The sequence below is a fragment of the Castor canadensis genome, chromosome 9 (genome assembly GCF_047511655.1).
Source record: "Castor canadensis chromosome 9, mCasCan1.hap1v2, whole genome shotgun sequence".
Taxonomy (NCBI): Eukaryota; Metazoa; Chordata; class Mammalia; order Rodentia; family Castoridae; genus Castor; species Castor canadensis.
In genome coordinates, this window is record NC_133394.1 from 53,269,809 (window position 1) to 53,293,352 (window position 23,544).

The window sequence follows — 23,544 nt, forward strand, 5'->3', positions numbered from 1 at the left end:
TTCTTCTTTTGAGAAAGTTCTGTTTAGTTCAGTTGTCCATTTCTTTATTGGTTTATTAATTTTGGGAGAATTCAGTTTTTTGAGTTCCTATATATTCTGGTTATCAGTCCTTTGCCTGATGTGTAGCTGGAAAATATTTTCTCCCACTCTGTGGGTGGTCTCTTCAGTTTAGAGACCATTTCTTTTGTTGAGCAGAAGCTTTTTAGTTTTATGAAGTCCCATTTGTCTATACTTTCTCTTAGTTGCTGCGCTGCTGGGGTTCCATTGAGAAAGTCCTTGCCTATAGCTATTAGTTCCAAAGTATTTCCTTGTCTTTCCTGTACCAACTTTAGAGTTTGGGGTCTGATATTAAGATTCTTGATCCATTTTGAGTTAATACTGGTATAGGGTGATAAACATGGATCTAGTTTCAGTTTTTTTGCAAACTGCTAACCAGTTTTTTTTTGCCAAAGAGGCTATCTTTTCTCCATTGTATATTTTTTAGTGCCTTTGTCAAAGATAAGTTGGTTATACTTGTGTGGCTTCAATATCTGGGTCCTCTATTCTGTTCCTCTGGTCTTCATGTATGTTTTTGTGCCAGTACCATGCTGTTTTTATTGCTATTGCTTTGTAATATAGTTTGAAGTCGGATATTGTGATACCTGCAGCATTTTTTTGTGAGAATTGCCTTGACTATTCATGGTCTCTTGTGTTTCCAAATAAATATAACAGTAGATTTTTCAATCTCTTTGATGAATGTCATTGGGATTTTGATGGGAATTGCATTAAACATGTAGAATGCTTTTGGGAGTATAGCCATTTTTACTATGTCGATTCTACCAATCCATGAGCATGGGAGATCTCTCCACATTCTATAGTCTTCCTCAATCTCTTTCTTCAGGACTTTATAGTTTTCCCTGTAGAGGTCTTTCACATACTTTATTAAGTCTACTCCTAGGTATTTGGTTTTTTTTTTTTTTTTGAGGCTATTGTAAATGGAATTGTCTTCATATATTCTTTCTCAGTTTGTTCATTATTACTGTATAGAAATGCTAATGATTTTTCTATCTTGATTTTATATCCTGCTACCTTGCTATAGCTGTTGATGGGTGTCTAGATGCTTTTGAGTAGTTTTTTGGGTCTTTAAGGTATAGGATCATATCGTCTGCAAATAAGGATATTTTGACAGCTTCTTTACCTATTTGTATTCCTTTTATTCCCTCTTCTTGCCTAATTGCTCTGGCTAGGAATTTCACTACTGTGATGAATAGGAGTGGGGATGGTGGGCATCACGTTCCTGATTTTAGAGATAGTACTTTCAGTTTTTTACCATTAAGTGTGAGGAGGGCTGTAGGTTTGTCATATATAGCCTTTACAATGTTGAGGTACATTCCTTCTAGTCCTAGTTTTCTTAGAGCTTTTACCATGTGGTGTTGGATCTTTTTGAAGGCCTTTTCTGCATCTATTGAGATGATCAAGTGGTCTTTGCTTCTCTTAATGTGGTTTATTACATTTATTGATTTTTATATGTTGAACCACACCTGCATTCCTGGGATGAAGCCTACTTGGTCATGATGAATGATTTTTTTGATGTGTTGTTGAATTTGGTTTGCCATTATTTTCTTGAGGATTTTTGCATCAATGCTCATTAAGGAGACTGGACTAACAGTTCTCCTTTTTGGAGGTGTCTTTGCCTGGTTTTGGGATAAGTGAAATACTGGCAGTTTTTCTGGCAGTGTTAGGCAGTTTTTCTTCCCTTTCTACTTCATGGAACAGTTTAAGGAGGGTTGGTATTAGTTCTTCTTTAAAGGTCTTTTAGAATTCAGCAGAGAATCCATCAGGTCCTGGACTTTTGTTTTTCGGGAGACTAGACTGCTGCTTCAATTTCATTTTGTGTTATAAATCTATTCAGGTGATTAGTGTCCTCTTGGTTCAGTTTTGGATGATTATAAGTATCTAGAAATCTGTCCATTTCTTCAAGATTTTCAAATTTATTTGAATATAGGTTCTCAAAGTAGTCTCTGATGATTTCCTGGACTTCCATGTTGTTTGTTGTTATCTCCCCTTTTGCATTCCTGATTTTACTGATTTGAGTTTTTTCTCTCCTCATTTTAGTCAGGTTTGCCAGGGGTCTATCGATCTTGTTTATTTTTTCAAACAACCAATTTTTTGTTTCATTAATTCTCTGTATTTTTTTTTTTGGTTTCTATTTCATTGATATCAGCTCTTATTTTTATTATTTCTCTCCTATTTGTTTTGGGATTTGCTTGTTCTTGTTTTTCTAGGAGTTTGAGATGTATCATTAGGTCATTGATTTGAGATCTTTCAGTCTTTTTAATATATGCACTCATGGCTATAAACTTTCCTCTCAGGACAGCCTTTGCTGTGTCTCAGGTTCCAGTAGGTTGTGTTTTCATTTTCATTGACTTCCAGGAACCTTTTAATTTCCTCTTATATTTCATTAATGACCCATTGTTCATTAAGCAATGAGTTGTTCAGTTTCCAGCTGTTTGCATGTTTTTTGTCTTTATTTTTGCTGAGTTCTAGTTTTAACGCATTCAGATAGAATGCATGGTATAATTTTTATTTTCTTATATCTGCTGAGACTTGCTTTGTGCCCTAGGACATGATCTATTTCCTCTTATTTCTTGATGCTCTAAAATTTCATTACAGATTGTACAGATATGGGGATTTTGTACTTGGGAATTTTTCACGTAATTTTGGGAATTTAAAAAATCTTACTTAGGACTAGAGGCTTGGCTCAAATTGTAGAACACCTGCTTTGCAAGGGTGAAGCCCTGAGTTCAAACCCCTGTTCCACCAAACAAAATGACAACAACAACAATCCTACTTAACACTTGGTGGGTTCTTTTATCCCCAGAATCCTATCTTCCCTTCATTGTAGGAACTTTCTTCTACTGTTTATTTTCTCTCTTTTCTGCCCTCGAATTCCCCCATACCAAAGTTGGAACATTTGGAACTGTAAGAGGCACCCTTCCTTGACAGATTTAACATTTTTTTACCCCTTTGTTGCATTCTTTTTAATATTTTTTTTACTGATATTTATGGTAGGTTTTTAATTGTTGTGCTAGGGGTACATTGTGGCATATACAAAAGTTCTTACAATAAATCATAGTTGAATTCACCCCCTCCATCAAGACGACTTTTGGTATTGATCTTGAATTCATTAATCCATGTGTCAGTTGTGTTTCTCTTGCTAGTCTATTCAAGTCATCATTTTGTATGTATGTGTGTGTGTGTGTGTTGTACTGATGATTGAACCCAGGGTCTCATGCATGCTAGGTAAGCAGTCTGCTACATGAGCCAGACTCCCAGCTCTTTTGTTTGTATCTTTTGAAATAGCATCTCACTAACTTTCCCTGGTCTGTCCTCCTGTCTTTACCTCCTAAATCGCTAGGATTACACACATGACTCACCATGCCTGGGTATCAGTTGTTATTTTTCTATTGCAATCAGACTTTTTAAAATATGTGGTCTCCGATTACTTCTTTCTTACAAATGTGATAAAATCCTGGATATTTCTGACAATGCAGAAAGAGGCAAGGAAGATACCTGTGACAATTTTAAGCTTATAAAGGAAAAACTTAGATTAAATTAAACTAAAATAATATAGTAAGTGATGGGAGGTGGAGAAACAAGTAGACACTGTGACAAGGAAAAAAGGAAGAAGTACAGAACAACAGTAGAGTAATGATCCACCATATAATTACAAAATCACAGTGTAAATGCAACTGACTTACCAAAAGAGACTCTAACACTGCATGAAGTAAACCTAGCTAAAACTCTTTGCAAAAGGGTTATTTTAAAAAAAACAACTCAGGAAGTTTGGTTCAAGCTGTGGAACCAAAAAATTCTAATGACCATTTATTGTTATTTCATCTTGATTAAAATTATGGTAACACCACAGGACTCAAGTATCAAACAGCAATTTAGTGAAATACTTTAAGAGGACACAATTAACATAGATGTAAAAATGAGAGGAAAGTGCTTACATTAGCCATTACCTCCTGTAATATGAGTAAATGTAAAAACTGAAAATATTTACAAAATATTCATCCTAATGATACTAAGAAAAAAAATTAGTCAAGTCTTTTCTTTCTTTCTTTTTTCTTCTTTTTTTGTGGTACTGACTTTTGAACTCAGGCCCTCACACTTACTAGGCAGGCACTCTTACCAGTTGAGCCACTCTGCCAGCCTTTTTATTCTAGTGAGTATTTTTGAGACAGGGTCTCACTTTTTCCCAGGCAGGCCTTGAACTATGATCCTCCTGATCTCTACCTCCTGAGTAGCTAGGATTACAGGTGTGAGTGACTGGAACCTAGTCTTAGCTCCTTTCTTGTCAGGTTTATTCAATTGTATATATTGCCAATCTAAAATTGAGTTTCCATCTCAGTCTATTTCCAACACAGGACAAAGAGCTTTCTGACAATATTGAGTCATTAAGTTTAATCATCCCCCAAGTGGTTGACCTGTGACTTGAAATTATGAGACCTAGGGCAGTTTGCTAGAGAAACAGATTTGTCAGAATGTTTGCCATGGAAAACCTAATAGTATAAGTTCTGATTTAGGTACAAATGTCAGCCATTAGTTTTGTGATAAACAATCTACGAGTGGTAACTCACTGTTGTTGTTAGGACAAAGTCAACAATTACACAGGGCTGAAGATGTGGCTCAAGTCAAGCACAAGGGCCAGAGTTCAAACCCCAGTATTGCCAAAAAAAAATTTTTTTAAAGACTATACAAGCTTTTTTTTTTTTAGGATTTCAAATGTAAATTAAGGTAATGGCTTTTTAGTAAATAAGTAGAAAATAAAAATCTATTTTTAAAAGTAAATATCTGCAATAAAAATTTTAAAGTATTTTAATTTAAAAATGATTGATAGACTATATATATATATATATATATATATATATATATATATATGATTCTACTTTCATTAGCTTTATATAATGATGTGCCAAGGTTTGTTTTGGGTCTCAGAATTTAGCCAACACATGTTTTGATTTTTCAATGGACCTAAGTATTATAGGGAATGGGAAACTTATTTGAACGGTATTTATTATTCTCCCCCAGAGAGCTTTTGGAACTTGGTATGCATGAAGCAATCACCAAGTACATTTTATTATCTTGGAAGCCAACTGTGTTGTACAAATTCTATATTTCTACATTCAGTTTTAATGAGAAATTTTCCTCAAATAAATAAATAAAGAAAAATTTAAAGGAAGATAACAATCTAAAGTCTGTAGAAAGACCTTGTAGGGTGGCTTCATCCAGAGCATCCATATCCACTGACCAAATCTTCAAGTTCAGGAAATGAGGGGAACATAAGTCCTTATTTTAGTTACTATTAAGAAATAAGACATAATTAATAGGACAGTGACAATAAAAGCACCAGTAGTATAATTGAACACTGCCAAACCTGGCTGAGAAAAAGCTCTTGTTTCTATACTAACTTCAGTTGGAAGAATGAAAGTATTATTAAAAATACCTAGTCTGTTTACCCACTGCAGCTAACTGCGCTAAGAATGAGTAACTGTCTCTGGACCACAATGTCAAAGTTTTAAATGTGATTAATAAATTTAAGTATGTAGTCAGGTACATCCCTAGTTTCTTTTCATACTTTTCTAGTGTTTCTTTATGCAAGCATAAGCAAGTTACAGTGTATATGCTTATTTTTTCCCTTTCTAACATGAAAGGTAATATACTTACTATTCTGTACTTTAATATGCTAACTTCAAATTACAACCCAGAATTTCAATGTTCATTGACAAAAGCAAATACACTAAAAGAAAATCAGAATATTCATATCAGTCTTAATAGAACTTAGTGTGAAGTCATAAAAAGGCATAGAAGATATTTCATGTGATTAACCAAAATAAAATAGACAGCGTTTCATGCCTCTCTAAAAACAGAGCTTCAAAATATGTTTAGTTAAAACAATATAGGAAGTTAACAAAGTATAAATAAGAATATAGAGAGTGTGGATGACCCAATTATTCTAGTAGATATACACAGAAAAAGCATTATGTTTACAGAGGGCTGTAAAGTTGGATCCTTGCCATAAAGACATTTTAAAATACATATGCATTATGAACTGATTACTAGTCAAGCTACTACTACACGTGTGTGTGTGTGCTGAAGCTCTCAGCACATCAGGTACACAATACAGTATCAACTACAGTCCCATGCTGTACATTAGATCTCTAGAACTTACTCATCCTAAAAAACTTAAATTTTGTGCCCACTGACTAGCACATACCCATTTCCCTAAATTTGCATTTCAGATACTCAATGAATAATTTTTTTAGTATAAGTATGTTCCAAGCAATATTTGGGACTTACTTACATTAAAATTTATTCAATATCTGGAATTCCAGTTTAACTGGGTATCCTGCATTTATCTGATAAGCCTAAGGAAGCTAACTGCAAGTTTTTAATTTTGGCTTATGTATCTCTGAAACAATAGGTAGCCAGAAGACTGAAGACATTTTAGCGCAAAGACTTCCTGTCATATGCAAACTTCAGCCATAATCACAGTTTACATGAGAATCTGAAAGACCTGGTTGTGGCACTTTTAAATATAGGTGTAAGTTCTTGAATGTGAATATGAGTATAAGTAAAAGCTTATTTGATTCATGTTTATCAACCAATAAATGCGCAAATCTATGTGTTTCAACCAAGGCAAATTGACAAATGGATGTTTTCCAGAGCATTCATTAATTTAAAAAAAATTGTGCCAGAAGCATCTGCAGTATGTACAACAATAACAGGGCCCCAAAGAACTATAAGGGATCCTTCTTAAAGTTCCTATGAAGATAAAATTAGGCAGTGTCTCCTCAGGTGGCAAAAATTTCTACATCTTAACCATTAAATTTTAATGGCTTGATTTCAATAATCATTCCTTGGGAAAAAAGTCTTCATTACACAAGAATTAGCTCTGAAAATATTATCATGAGATTTCTGGGAAAGCACATGAGTTTTTACTACATTAGACTCGATTTCAAACCCAAGTTCTCTAGTTATTAGTACGATTTTTAAATTTTTTTTACTTTGTAAATTTTCAAGGCAACAGAAAAGTCAAAAGAATTTTTAAAAATTCAGTTTACTCATCTAACTTCACAGTGTCAGCACACACACACACACACACACACACACACACACACACACACTTCTACTTGGTCAGATCATTTGATTGTAAACCAGACATCAGGACATTTCATCTCTAGATTCCTTAGCAGACATTGCCTTTGTAAAGATGAACACAATATTGCTCATAAGAAATTCAATGTCATCATTCAACATACAGCTCATATTAAAATTTCCCTAATTATCTAAAAAATGTCCATTACAGCTCCCCACTCCAACCCCATCCAATATTAATCAAGATCCATGCATTAAAGTTGGTTCCCCTCACCCTTTGGTATCTTATGGTCCTACAGACCAGAATGATTCTCCAACTCTCTTGGCTTTTTCCTACAACATTGATTATTTTGAAGAGTCCAAACCAACTGGCTTAGGAGATTGTATTACTATCTGGATTCTTCTGATCCTTTTTTTGTGGAGGTGGGTAGTACCAGGGTTTGAACTTAGGGCCTTATGGTTGCTACTTGAGTCATGCCGCAAGTCTATTTTGTTTTTAGGTTGTTTTTCAGATAAGGTTCAGCGTTTTTGCCTGAGTTTGGTCTTGGACTGCAATCCTCCTACCTCTGCCTCCCACACAGCTGGGTTTGCAAGTATGTGCCACCATGCCTGGCTTATTTGTTGAGACAGGAGTTTTGCTAACTTTTGCCCTGCTGGCCTTGAATTGTGATCCCCTGGGTCTACATTTCCCAAATTGTTGGGATTACAAGTATAAGCCATCAACCCCAGCTGGTTCTTTCTTCATGAAAATTTTCCAGCATGAGACCCCCTACGAGACCTTATACCACTTTACACATCACACCACTAGGCACAGGATACCAGATGACATTCTGTATATTCACTACCAGCACTTTTCATTACAAGACACATGTTCCCTTTGTCAATTAGTAAGTAATTTGTGGGATGATCATTTGAGGTCATGTAAATAATCTGTGTGTCAATGAATCTGCACCACATGGCTTAACCATTGATCAAAAGTTCATGTTTACATCAGTTATTATGCTTATACTACAAAAGGATGATTTTCTAATCTTATCACTCTTTCTACAGTCATTAGCTATCATTCTACTGGACTATACTATTGCCATAATTCATAATCCACTTTTTAAATTCAGTGTTATAATCTGTTGCTATCATTTTCTTTTTAATGCAAAAATAGACCCAGATTTGGTCAGTGAGTAACTTTATGCCGGCTCCTGAGTTGTTATGATATGGCCCCATTAATCTTTCAGCATTTTTGTTTTGTTTGCTTGCTGGCCCAAGAACCACATATTCACCAAGTACTTGTACTTTCCTTGCCCCAGACCTGAATCAGCCATTTCTCCAATGGTTTTTATTTTTTCTTGAGACAGTGTCTCTCTATGTAGCCCAAGTTTGCTTCAAAATTGCAGTTCTCCTTCCTTTGCCTCCTAAGTGCTGTGACTACACACATCTGACATAACAATGCATACTTAATAGCTGAATCAGCTTCCTGTTCTTTTCTGGTATTGGGGATTGAACACAGGGTCTTGCACATGTTAGACTGAGTGCTGCTCTGCTGAGCTACACCCCCAGCCTGAGTTGGTTCTTTTTAATGGGAAATAAGTTCTTGAAGTCAATATCTGGATTCTTGATATAATTACTACTGGGTTGTTATATCTTCTAGATTTTATTTGTATTTATATATATATATATATACACATACATATATATGATATATATGTGTATGTTATGATTTAATACAGCATGTGCAACTGACATCCTGCACTATAGGATTTTTTCTCATCATCTACATCTTTGTATGTTCTCTTTCTTCAGTGAAATCAATTGAGGTTTCCAACAATATCAAAATATTTACTCATTGGTTCATTCTAACAAAAACACAAAATAGCTTCAGAGTTACAATACCAATACCACCAGTTACAAACCTAGGAAGCAAAATAGTAAAACTATCTGTAATGGCCTTGTAGTTCCAACAAAAGTATACAGTTTAGAGACTGTGCTTAAGAGGCAGTTGAATTAATTCTTTCCTGTGTTGGTGGATAATTAATTTCATATACTACTAAAATAATTTGTTTCTGTTTGCATCTCTACTCTAGTGCTTGATTTTTTTTTTACTTTGTTTTGTTTTTTGCAGTACTGTGGATTGAGCTGAGGACCTCGAAGACAGTATATGTAAGTGTTTTGCCACTTGATCCACACCCCTAGTCCTTTTGTTTGTACTTTGGTTTTGAGATAGGGTCTTGATAACTTTTCCCCAGATTGGCCTTGAACTTGGAATCATACTGCTTCTGCCTCTTGCTCAAGTACCTGGGATTACAGGTGTGAACTACCACACTGGGTTCATTTTTTGAACACATATAAAATTAATGTTTCACACGTCAAAACTATGTGAAAGACTATAGTCAATGAAGTCTTGCTCCAAATCCTCTCTACCTTCTCACCACACATGGATAGAGAAAAGGTAGATAAATAACATTTATTCATGTATATCCCCAATTCAACTTCTTGCACAAAAGGGAGCACACTATAGACATTTTTTTGTTTCTTGCTTTTTTCACTTAATATCTTAGAATCAATTCACATTGTTCTCACTCTTTTTTTAGCTTTTTTAAAAAATTTTTTTATTATTCATTTTTTTACATGTGCGTACATTGTTTGGGTCACTTCTCCCCCTGCCCTCCTTCCCCACCCTCTCCCCCACCCTCCCTTCACTTCCAGGCAGAACCTGTTCTGCCGTTAGCTCTAATTTTTTTGAAGAGAAGACATAAACTTTTGATTATTCTCTTGTTCACTTAACAAGTTTTTTTAATACATGCGTACTTCAATTGTTGCAATAGGCTGCTATTATTACAAATAAACTTGTGCATATGTGCTATTTTCAATACATGAAGATAAAAATTCCTTATGAGTAGGATATGTGCATCAAAAAAGAAAATAACTATCTTTTGTGTTCAATGTTATCAAATTGTCCTTTATAGGAGTCGTATCATATTGCCTTCACAAAAACAATGTATGAAAGGTTCTTTTTATCCCTTGTGCTTGGGATATGCCATCAAATTGACAAACATATAGTAAATAAATGACAAATTTCAAAATATTTTAAATTTGTACTATAATCACGAGAAAGTTACTGAGTCTCTCTGAGCCTTGGTTTCCGAGTTATCCTAGTTAACCTTAAAAGGTTGTTCTGATCACCAAAACTACACTATTATAATGTGTTTGTGTGTGTATGTGTAAAAATGTATGACTTGGCAAATATACTCAACAAGTGATATTTCTTATTAATATTATTGCATATTGAGTAGGTAGCAAATTTCTAAGTACCTTACCTTTAATAAGTAAGCCTTGCTAACAAACAGAAAACTATCATACCTTTAAACAAAGAGAGGCATTAAAGACTATTAAAAAACAAGTTGGTTTTTTTTTAATCTTACCTGTAATTGCTGTAATAACTCCAGCAATTAACAATCTGAACTGTTAATCACAATTCAGATGACAAATCTTTGTTCAGCAGGTAAAATCACTTGATTTACAGGTTATACCTACCATAGGCAAAAGTATGAGGAAAGCACACAGACTGCCTATCACTTATTTGATTCCATCCATTGATTTTTATGGTTGAGGAACTGAAGTGCAGAGATTGGGGAATTCTACTGAAGATACAAGTTCATAACAAAGTCAAGATTAAATATTCGAATTCCTAGTGTCATGGTTTTATACAGTTTCCTTATCTTTCTGTGTGCCTCTTTCACAAACACACACACACACACAATATGTATATGTATATACATGTATATGTATGTATAGTAACACAATATAAAATTGTATAATTATATAATATACATACATATATATACTTGTAACACAATTAGCCCTCATTTTGTAGAAGAGCACTGTAGCCTAATAATGCATATATGCTCTATATCTGAAAAGTTTTGCCAGACTAGGGCTTAGGCAATGTATTGCCTTATAGTATACAAATTCTGGAAACTAACTTCCACAAACTCCCACATTTGTACAGAATAATCATTTACCTATTAAATTCCTTTTCCTGGAGAGAAGGTAAGCCTTAGCATCAAAGGAATGGGAAGGGGACTCTTCAGTCCCTCTTCCTTCATGAGGAACTAGAAATGTTTCTCTCTTTCTCTCATCCACCCTCTCTTTCTCCATACTTTATCCTGTTATACTAAAATAAATCCTTGCTAAACTTTAAAAAAAAATGGAAAGGGTTCATAAGTTTAGATTTGGCTGATTGAATGTCAAGAGAAAATTGAAAAATAAACAAGTTATCAAATGTACAAAACACCAATGCTTGCAGACATCTTCTAAGCCACTGAAACACTTGATGCAGTTGTTCTTTTTTACTTTTCCAAAGGGTGAGGTGTCTTTGTAAGCAGAGGTATTAAGACAACATTCAACAATGTGAAGAGCCATATCTTGGGGAAGTAAAGTATTACTTGAAGAACATTCCAGCTGCAGAGGCAAAAAGTGAAAATACAAAATGACAAACATTCCCATAAGTAATACATCAAGTACAAATTAATACACAGCTATGAGTAATCAAGCCATCACTTACCTGACAATCTTAACTCTGGAACACAGCCTTAAATGATGAACATGCAAAACAGTTTCTGAAGAATGAAAATACAAGTTAGAAAATGTATGCACGTTATGAGAACCATCTTACTGAGTCATAATTATGAAATTCTGAGAACTTCAGCTTTTTTTCTTGAGACAGAAAAGAAGGCATTACAGGGTTTTGAGCACAGGAATACCATGAACTAACTTACTTTCAAAGCATAGCTTTGCCTTCATGCTCAGAATGGATTTTGTGAGGAAGCACACACATAGAATCCAGCAGACCAGGTAGGAGGTTATTACAACAACCCAGGCAAGGGATGATAGAGGTATGGCTCCAAATATAAAGAGTGGAGTCAGTAAGAATGGGTCAGATAGATGAGGGGAGGGGAGACAATAAGAGGAGGTCAGAGATAGAACTTCAACATTTTTACTAGGCAACCACAAGTATGACATTAGTAAAAAATGAAATGAGAAATGAGAAAGACTATGGGAGAAGTAGTTTGAAAGAAAGATTGATGCTTTTTAACAATGATGCCTTGCCATCAAATAATTACATCTAGTAGATGCTATGAAAGGCCGAACAAATCGTGATATATCATTACAGAAAATTTGTCTTTAAAAATACTTTAGGTGACTATCCATTGACAATTAAAAAAATAAGCCTAAGGTTTTAAATTTTTTTCTAAAGTAGAACAGATCATTCCTTTGAAAAGACAGGAAAATGAAGCATTATGTTTCATTACCAGGAGCTGAGGGGACAGGTTAACTAATCAGGCATAATTGGGTCAATTTGGTGAAAGTGTTTAGGAGTAGTTAACCTCTAATCTGGAGGGAAACAAAAGGAGAATGGACCTGTAGGATTTTAAAGATTGAGTGACTCTCCCGCTTAGACATTTAAACACATGCCTTTTGATTTGTGGAGATAGGAATGGAAATGGAATTGTGACAGGCTCTGAGACCTACTAAAATTGAGCTGAGGAGTCACAAAGTAAGAAAAAGAGTAAATGGTTAGGCATAAGGAGTTCTGGGGCCTGATTAACTTGATGGGCAAGTGTCACTCTCCTCTCTAGAGGGATTTTGCGATTCGTGTCACAGGTACTTTTACACCCACTAAGTCTCTACAATTTTAAGTGATACCTCTTCTTCCAGTCTGGGAAGGGGTCATTATTCAGAATGTATTAGCAAACTGTTCATCACTTCCACCAAGGACTGGATGTGAAGAAAAACAGGAGTAGTTCAATTCTATAGGATTTTTTATTTGTTACTAAATCCCAGAACGAGGTCCTAAAAACAATCTGCCACCACATTACTGGTCTTACGCATTAAACATCTCAGATTGTGTCACTGGTCTTTGCTAAACTCCCAGGTATTTCTGTTGCTACATTTAAAATATACCCAACAAATAAAGATCAGAAATTTTAGTAAATCAGCTACAGATTAGAAATGGAGAGTGAGAATGAAAGGAGGGGTGAGCCGGAAGCTAGGAAGAGGAAGAGAAGAGAATATGAAGCTTCCTGAAAGGCATAAGAGAAAGGATTTAGTGCCAGATGTTAAACTGAATTGGAAATTTACTACTTTACAAACCATGATTTAAAAATGTGACTGTATTCCTCAAACTACAAGAAACATTTAATTAAAATTTGCAAAAGTCCTCTTTTTTTTCACTCTTGGAAGCAAAAATGCAAGAGAGAAATGAATACCTAGACAGTAATGGCAACAATTCATTATTCACTAGGGAACAGAAAAATATGGGTACACAGAATTTAAATCTGTCCCGTAAAAAAGTGATGCTTCTATTGATTGGAGCAATGTATGCATCACTCCATGGTAGTCACATATATTAAATTAAGTTCTAGTTGTGTACAATTTCATATCCCTACACCAAAATATCTGGACTCTAACCACTTTAGCCTTTTGTATTTTTTACAGATCTGTGTTCACTGTGGTCATTTACTTCTGTTTCATTTATGATAAATAACTCAGGATGGATGGTCACCTGGTACAATCATTTTTTTGGGAAAAAAACCCACTGATATTAGTAAACTGATTCAATACAGAGGAAAACAATGCCACTGTAAAACATACATCAGCACTCCTCCCATTTCAGTTTTAAATTCCTGTTTATGTGGCTCAGGCATAGATTTAAGAAAAGAATAAAAGAGGAGAAATGTACTCATGTACATTTGCTTTTTTAATCAATACAAGAACCATAAACATTATGATATTCTCACAAGTTACATGTAAAAAATATGCATGACTAAGTAAACACAGTGCTTAGTGTTAGATTTTACACTACATAAAATAACAGCATAAGATTTCTCCATTGTTACTAACCCTTCCCCTCAAGTAAAGTCCCATGGCACTTGGGTGTCTGTCACTGTGTTATAGAGTCCTTCATTTCCCAGTTAATTTATGGTGGGCAGCCCCACTGTAAGTAAGTCAACCCAACAGTCACTCAGTCCAGAGAAGCTAACCTTGGCTGGAGTTTGATGAGAATTATATTAAGAGATATTTTCCTAATAAATAAATGATGGGATAGGATCCCTGACCCAGTCATAGCAAGTGGCAGGAACCATGCCAACTAGATGGCCAGCAAAATTGCCCATCTAAAGGGGTAAACAAACCAAAGGAAAGAGGGCAATGTATGTAGGAAAGTTCAGCAAAGATGTTAAGAGAATGAGAAAAGGACACACAATGAGAAATGACAAAACAAACCCTGAGAGCTCTTGCTTATTTTAGAACCAGGACAGATGTGTTCTAGAAGGATAATAACTTGTATTGCTACAGAGCAGGGTCATCCAAGGTGTATACTAAATAGTATACACCAATTGATAAGCAATGAACAACCATGCAGGTTGCTTAATTTTTTTTAAGCGACCACACCAATGCTGGAAACAGTTTGTGTTTGGGACATTAGTACTGACTGGAAGAGGTTTTAATCATACAACTTCTATATCATTGTCCATACCCTTCTTAATCAGTGAAATCATGTGTCTATAGTGACATTAAACTTAAAGAATAAAAACAACATACTATAACAAGGAAACCTAAAATTCAGTCATCCCTGAAAAACTTGGCTCTGTAATTTAACTAAGCAACTCCATGCAAGCAATCTACCCCTCAGGTAGCTCTCTTTATAAATGAGAAAAAGTCTTTACACACTTCTTATAAAGAAGAAATCAGCATTTAAAAGGTACTTATTACTGAACCTGAAATAGCTTATCAATAAACAGTGACTTTTTTTGCTGGTATCACTCTTTCTTTTATGTTACCCAAGGAACTACTACTATCTCCTGACCTCCACAAATAGTTAACTATAATATACAAAATAACACTGAATTAACTTTATCCCAGTTTCAGGAAAAAATTCAGTTCCTAAAAATTCCAGCAGTGAGTCTACTTAAAGTAGTAGCAGCTTCATCCTCAACTGACAGGTCAGCTATGTTCACTGAATGTAGGTCCATGATGTCATCCGTGTCCTCCTCTTCTGTCAGTACTGTAAGTGTATTGCCCAGTGCAATAAGCCTTTTGCCAATGTTAGGAGCCATATGGAAAATTCTAAGTCTAGGAACTAAATAATCCTATATTTAAGAAATAAGTGTATTAAGGCCATCCATAATCTCATTGTATAGTGAGATCTGTCGCGAACACTGGGCTAGGAGCTTAACTTCTACTCAGTTTCCTCTGTATAGCACCCTTCTTTATCCTGAGAACTATGGATACCCTCACCTACCTGTAAACTGATCTACCTTCTCATGTTTATAGTGAGAATTGCCTGCATGAGCTCATTAGGCAAAATAAATTAGGTAATCAAGGCATCCAGAGAGAAGCAAAAACAAGAAGTGAAAGAGTACTGGTGAAAGTTGGGATTTGGTACCAGTAGTTACATAGGGCCCTTGAAATGACCTGGTTCCTTTCTCTCCCCTGACGTAGCATTCCTAAGTGTAATGATAATCTGCAAATATCCTTTGATTAGCTCCCACATTTGATTAAACTAGTTCACTTAGATTGCTATCACTTATATACAAAGTCCCAGCAAATGCCTATGACCGTTCTCCAAATGCATGTTTGTTTCACTCACAACCCTTTCCTTCTAGCAGCACTGCTGGAAACACCTTTACTCTTCCAGTTTTCTGTCAGTGGGGACTGTAGGCCTTGGTGCTTTCTGAAAGAACTTACTTGGGTAAGCACTGAGGCTAAGGTTGGAGAAGATAAGAAGGAACAGTAAAGAGAGAAAAGAAGTCCGCTAAAGTCAATCACTTCTACCCCTCTCAAAATTTTCAAAGCCCTCAAACAAAAATCTGCTTTAAGCTCATCCTGTCCAATTTTAGAGCATGAGAAATAATCAAAATTAAACTTTTTGGATCCCTTCAGTTAAGACATTACTGTACTTCCATAGTCATCTCCTACCTGGTTTCTTAGGTTTTCATGCCCTCTAATCCTTGAAAGGGTCCGTTTGAAAGGGCCACCACTGCTTTCTTGCTCAAAAATATTCAATGGCCACCCAGGTCCTGACAAATCAAGTCTATACACATTAATTTACAATTTTTCATCTAATTCTGTTTCAGTCAAACTGAACAATTCTGTGCCTTAATATCAGGACTCATGTTATAATATCAGTCTAAATGTTTTCTGGCCCATCTTCTCAGTTTTTGCTTAAGGAGATTTTTATTCATCTTTTGAGTCTCTGTTTAAATGCTTGTTCTTTCAAGAAGCTTCCTCTGATCTGAATATCCCTCCATATTTGGAAATATTCTGTCCCACTATACATTTTAGTAGCAATTTGAATTTTAATACATTATTGCACGTGTCACTTATTCCAATGTAACTTTGCTGCATATGCCTTAATACTATCATCATATTTATAAATGTACAAGTGATAAAAAGTGTATTCACTTCTCACTGTCCTGACACACTTCTCAGGATATCTCATACATAGTAGATGGCCAGTTAGTATTAAACACATACGAGTATGCTGATATCATTGCAAACTAGTTTTAAAATTTCATGAATATCAAAGTATTTTAGTGAAATGATCCTCCTGCCATTCCAACAAGGCAGGATTCTACATGACATACACAGCGAAAGTCATACTAAAGGTAAACCTACCAGCTGTGCTTATCCTGGAGTCTTTGAACACACGTCACAGGTATCATCTGGAACTACATCTGCAAAACATAGTCCCCAAAATAATTGTTAATTAAAATTCACATGTGATTAAACACAGTACTCAAACTTTACCCAAACATAAATATCTAAACAGAAAAATGACTACTAGCCTCTGTAGGTTTCAGATCCTAATCTACAGAACAGAAGGGCTTTAAGGACTCCTAAGATCTATTACATATCTCACAGTATTATATTCTATAGTTTTAACTATTTGCCTGCAGTTTTAGCTTCATTTTCTATACTTAAGCCTCAGTTCTAATCATTCCTGTACCATACATTCTCTGAACAAACAATTACTGAATGGGTTTATAATCTCTTTCTTTTATACAGACATAATTATAAAGATAATATATACAACTACATAAATTCTACTTGGAATAAAGAATGAATTATATAATGTTCTAGAGAGAAATATTACATGGAAGAACATCTACATTTTAGAGATTTTTAAAATAATACTTCTACTAAAAAGGGTTTACAGGGTTGGTGGAATGAAGCCAATGAAATTCATAGTTTCTCCCATGGCTCTACAGGAAAGAACAGGCTCCAGCTGACGTAAAAGTACTCAAGAGATACAACAAACATAACACAATGTAATTAAATAAGAAGTATATGATTCTTATTTTGATAGTTGACTGCCTTTTCCATTCTCACATAATAAATAACTGGTATTCTGTGTACATAAAAATATGTTGGTAGAAAATGTTAACCTACTTTCATGATTGATTAATTGATTGTTCTATCTATATAAGTATACTACTTTTGTACCAAGAAAGTTTTAGTAGGCATTATGGAACATTACAGAGCCAATGAGAATAAAAACTTGCAACTATACTATAAGGTACCAGATCATCTTACCAGAAACGTTTTATATTATTTCCTTAGTTTTCTTCATGAACACTTTCTGTACAAACACCAAGTGCTTTGAAAGATCAGCTGTGAGATTATGTTCAAAGGAACCCACCTGTCAAACAAAACCAAAGTATTAGAGCAAAACTACTGAACATACTAGCATTACACTTTTTTCTTAAAATACCACCCAAAACTCTAAGGAAAAAGAGATAATTATCTACAAACTATTTGAGAACAATACACTGGGAAAGGGTTTTAAACCTTCAGAGTCCCTAATATTTTCTGATCTGACACTGATACGGACCATTCCCCATATCAGTGAAGCAATGTTATGCATTGCTTTTGTAAACACTAGTGAATAAGGTCTGAGGAGCTTTTGAAAAAAAAAATTGTACTTTACATAACCTGCCAGTTTCAAAATGAAAAATTTGCCTGGAGTATAATTTATTTTTAATAATCATTTTGTGCACTTAGAACCACAGACAAGCATAATTGCAATCTCTATTAATTTATTCATCTGAGTATTGATTAGCCACCTATATATGATGTTAGATACTAAGTACAGAGCTATTAAAAGAAAAGAAAAACAAGATCCTGAATCTCAAGACTACATTTGAATGAAATTAGAAAACTAGAGATACTTAGCCAATTTTATATTAATATGTGCCTCATGATTAGATAAGGTGTTAATTTCTGGCAAAAGTTAATTAACAAACAATTAAAATGAGAGCAACCCACGAATGAAGTACAGTATTAAAGGAAAGTCAGATTTCAGCATCCTTGTGATTAGGGTAACTGCTTCGACAGGTATCACATTGATAGGGTTCATATTTTTATCAAAAATTAAAACAGCAACAGCCTAGGCCACACGGTAAGACCTTATCTCAAAGGTCCAAAAAATAAAAAATAAAAATAACATTGGAAAATATTAAACAAATAGAAAGTTTCTAAGTATTTAAAGGGCCCCTTTTGGTCTCACGTTTAAAAATAGTGCACTTACCCAAGTTTATATCCTACATCTTAAATATCTGTTGTATTATTTCTGTCTGTTTCACCAACATTCACAATATTCCAGCAAGAGAGCTAGTAAATTATATCTGATTAAACACTAAATCAGATACCCATGCCTGACTGATCCCCAAGCTGACATGACTTCTACTTCCTTCAGGGTCTTTGCTCAGGATCTTTTCTGTCAATATTCTGAGCCTTCTGCCATCCTCAGGAGCATTCTGTATAGTAACACTCTCTTCATTCCATATCCCTACACCAATGCACACACACAAATGCAGAGACAGGTTGCTTAGATGTACACCAATAGAAACAGAGACAAGGGGGAAAGTACATATATACAGAAGCACACATGTCCACACAGAGATGTGCATGCACACATAGGTACACTCAAGTACAGACTCAGAAACATTCACAATGCTAATCACCCACATGCACAAACTCTCACAGTCATGCATGCATCTATACAATAACCAGCATATTCATAGTAACTCCTTCACAGAGATAAGCACATACAGAGAAACCACATGGAAAAGGGCCATTATCCCAGTTCAATACCAGCATATCCCCAACAGGGTCATAAGCCCTCATAGACAGACAAACAATCCTCCAAAAGAAAGGTGCTTCTTCAAAGGCATGTATCTCCCACAGGCAGTCATGCACACATGCATGTGTACATACACTCACAAGCCTCCTTTAAGAAAGAATTTGGAAATGCCTGCATTGGACTCTCCAGGAACTGAATAGAACGGATAAATACACAGTCAAAAGTGTAGAGAAGGGGATCCCTATAATATCATTTACTAACGTTATAACCTAAGGCAAGTATTTTAACAACTCTGAGACTTTTTCTCATCTGTAAGTCAAAACACCTCTACTTCTTTGTAGGACTGTTATACACAACAAACACAGTTTCCTTCTCTTTGCTGATCAAATTATTACTAGTTATGTAAACAATTACAATTATCCCTCTACATCCATGAGTTCTGTATCCCGGGATTCAACCATCAACAGATTGAAAATATTCAGGGACAAAAAACCTGTGACTGTATTAAACCTGTACAGATTTTTCTTCTATTTATTCCCTAAATAATACAATACAACAAATAATTATACAGCACTTACATTGTATTAGAGGTCATAAGTAATCTAGACATTATGTAACATAAAGCATACAAAAGATGTATATTTGTTACATGCAAGTATTGTGTCTTTATACAAGGAATCTGAACATCCTCAGACATTGGTATCCTCAGGATGAGGACAAGTGTCCTGAGGCCAGTCCACTGAGCATACTGAAGGGGGACTGTTTGTGCATGTGAGTAACACTTTTTAAACAACCTTTCACTGTAGAATGTGATATAATGTAACATATTATTGTAATAACAGAAGCAGTGCATGGCTACTGAATGCTTACTGTGTCCATGCACTATTCTAGGTACTTTGCATAACCTCATTTAATACTCACAACAACTTTAGCAGTTGGAGCACAAGACTGTCCAAATAGAAAAGAAAAAGAAACTGAAACCAAAGATTCTAAATGCTAGCCCTTAACCATAAAATAAATTACTTATCAATTGCACTTGTGCAAGGACTACTTCAAAGCAAAAATAAGTTATTAATTACTGAAAACAGAAATTTGTCAAAATATTCCAGTTTTGATGCATTATATTAAAAACTAATAAATCTTCAAAGATAAAACACAGCATTAAAAATTATGACATTGGAGTTCTCAATGCAATTTTTTTCATTAGGGAATTTTGAAAAGTTTTAAAATTTCATTTATCTGATGATACTAGGACTCAAACTGATAATTTTATAAACATAAGAAAGGTATACTCAATTGGCTACATTAAAAGTCATCTCAATGTTAATAGTACACTATCTGTGAAAGTGGGAATTGTTCCCTATTCCTTATTACCCAACAAAAGAAAACATGGAGGAAGAACTAACCACATAATATTGATCTGGGTAATGATGTTTTAGATTTGAGCAACAAAAATAAAAATAGGGAAATGGAATTACATCAAAATAAAAGATTTATCCATAACATAAAACAATGATGTGAAAGGACAACCCTCACAGGGATGGAGGTGCAGCTAAGCAGGCAAGCACCTGCTTAGCAAGTGATATGCCATAATTTCAAACCCCAGGACCTCCATAAAAAGATACACATCTCACAAAGGAATCCTATGATAAACAATTAATATTCAAAATATAGAAAGAACTCAAACTATAAGAAAAAACAGATGATCTGATTAAGAAATGGACAAGGGATCTAAATGGACATTTATCAAAAAGACATGAATGCTAAAAGACAGATGTGAAAACATTCAACTTCACTTATCATCACAGATGTGCAAATCAAAACTGTATTATCTCACACCTACTATTAAAAAGACAAAACAACTGCTGGCAAGGGGGTGGGGCAAGAAAAATTTTGTACACTATTGATTCAAATGAATATTAGTAAGTCATTATGGAAAACAATATAGAGGTTCCTAAAAATAAAAATAAACTGCTATATGATCTGGCAATTCCACTACTGGGTTTATAGCCAAAAGAAATGAAATCAGTACATCAAGGAGATGTGTTCATTCTCATGTTAACTGCAACACTATTTACAATGATCAAGATGGATTTAACCTAATTATCCACCAAGGCATAAGTCAATAAAGGAAACATGATTCATAAACCCAACAGAATAGGATTCAGCCTTAGGAAGAAATAATGTCATCTGTGACCACATGGATGAAATTGGAGAAAATTATGTAAAGTGAAATAAGCCAAACACAGAAAGATAAATACTGCATATTCATGGGTCTTCTAAAACAATTCCTAGAGATAGAGAATAAAATGTAGGCTACTTGAGGCTAGGGAGAGCAGGGAATGGGAAAACGTTAGTCAAAGAATAGAGATCATCAGTTAGAGGAAGTGTAGGTTGATTTTTTTAGATCAATTGTACAATGTGGTAAATATAGCTAAAAGATGAGTGCTAGCTAAGACTGGTGCACACCTACAATTGCAGTTACTCCAGGGGTGGGAAAAGTTAGTGAAACACAATAAAAAAAATTACAAACACAAGGGTTGGGAGGTGGCACATGGCACAAGTGGTAGAGTGCATGCCTAGTATCATGGGTTCAATTCCAAGTGTCTCCAAAAAAAATGAGTTCTTTCTATATCACTAGCACTGGCAATACATTTTGCAGCTGCTACTCAAACTTTAAAGAATTATTGAAATAGTGAATCAGGACACCCATGAAAATTTCCTGGTGTAATTTTTGAGATACATGTCACAGGATCTGTGAACATTTTCCTTATTCCATTGAAAAATACCCTGCTTTTTACTGAAAATGTGCCTCTTTTAAACCTTTTTTTAAATCTCTTTTTATAACAAAGTGAAAAGTGTTTGTGTGAATGAATTGTGCAGGCGTTGGTGTTATAGATAGAAATCAGCATTTAGAAGATACTCATTACTGAATCTGACAGAGCTTATCAAAATAAATGTTGATGTTTGTCCTTGGATTGCTTTTTTGTTGATATACTACCTTTTAATTATAATTATTAACATTAATAATGTCTGCTAATTATGTAATTATATGTCATGTCTTTATTTGTATCATAAAACCTACAGCACTTGCATTATTGTAAATAGACTTCTTACTCATCTTTCTTACTCCCCACACAGAATAGTTCACCATGAATCATGTTTAGATCCCCATTACATATCAATATGCCTGGCTCATAGCAGGTGTTCTAGAATGTTTTGTGAATAAACAATGGATTCAAATCAATTAGAATGATACCTTGTAATCAATTTGTGAGAGGACCTTAAGTGAGATGGGAAACAGAAAACATTTAATAATTTATAAGTGATACCTGGTATATCAATCAGGGTTCTCAGATCCAGTCATGTGCTGCATAGTATTGTTTTGGTCAAAAAAGGATGGCATAGGTGATGGTGGTTCTATAGATTATATCACATACTGATGCCACAGCAGTCATACATTACATAAGTACAACCTATGATGTACTCACGTCAACAAAATCACCAAATAACACATTTCTCAGAAAGTCTCCTGCTGTTAAGCAAAGCATGACTATGTGTATGTCTGGGTATATACATGAAATTGACTCACTGGCTCACACAACTATGGATGGTGAGAAGTCCCACCAGCATTATTAGAAAAAAGAGAACAAAAGCATCATTATCGATAAAGTCAAAATAGGGAAAGGAAAGGCAACCTAAAACATGAAAGTGGTTGACATGCTCCCTGTTGAGGAGGTAATAAAGTAATCTTAAACTGACAGAGGCCACTACCGGTCTGGTAGAAATGAACCAATGTGGGTTGCAATACACAAGTGCATAGAAGCAATGCTAAGAATCTCTCTTTATAGCTATCTTTATCCCAAACTAGCAAAAATGCTGTCTTTCTTATTATCTCTTATGTTTTCTCAACAAAATCGGAGAAGAGGGCAGAACAGGTTCTGCCTGGAAGCAAGGGGTGGGAGGGGTGGGAAGATGGGGGGAGAGGGCACAAACAATGTATACACATGTAAGTACATGTAAAAACAACAAAATGAAAGGAGAAAAAAACAATACTGGATCTCTGTGATTTTTACAGACATCTTTTCAAATGTCATTTATAGTCTCAGATTCAACATCGAATTTCCTGCTTTATGGCTCTGTTAGTTGCACCTAATTTTCTAAATGTCAAGAAAAAGGCAATTATTGTAAAGAAACAACAAAGTAAAACTGAATTTCTGCTCCTTTTGAACTCTCTCAATTTTCAGAATATCAAAGATTAGTTA

General features: G+C 34.8%; 1 long non-coding RNA gene across 1 annotated transcript; it reads right to left on the minus strand.

Annotated features, from left to right (window-relative positions):
- Positions 1–9,834: 9,834 nt before the first annotated feature.
- LOC109676404 (uncharacterized) lies at positions 9,835–23,114 on the minus strand. Its single transcript, XR_012435693.1, has 5 exons — positions 19,414–23,114; positions 17,731–17,836; positions 16,813–16,871; positions 11,699–11,753; positions 9,835–11,595 (listed from the first exon to the last, which is right to left on the minus strand). It is a non-coding gene; the product is annotated as an uncharacterized lncRNA (long non-coding RNA).
- Positions 23,115–23,544: the final 430 nt, after the last annotated feature.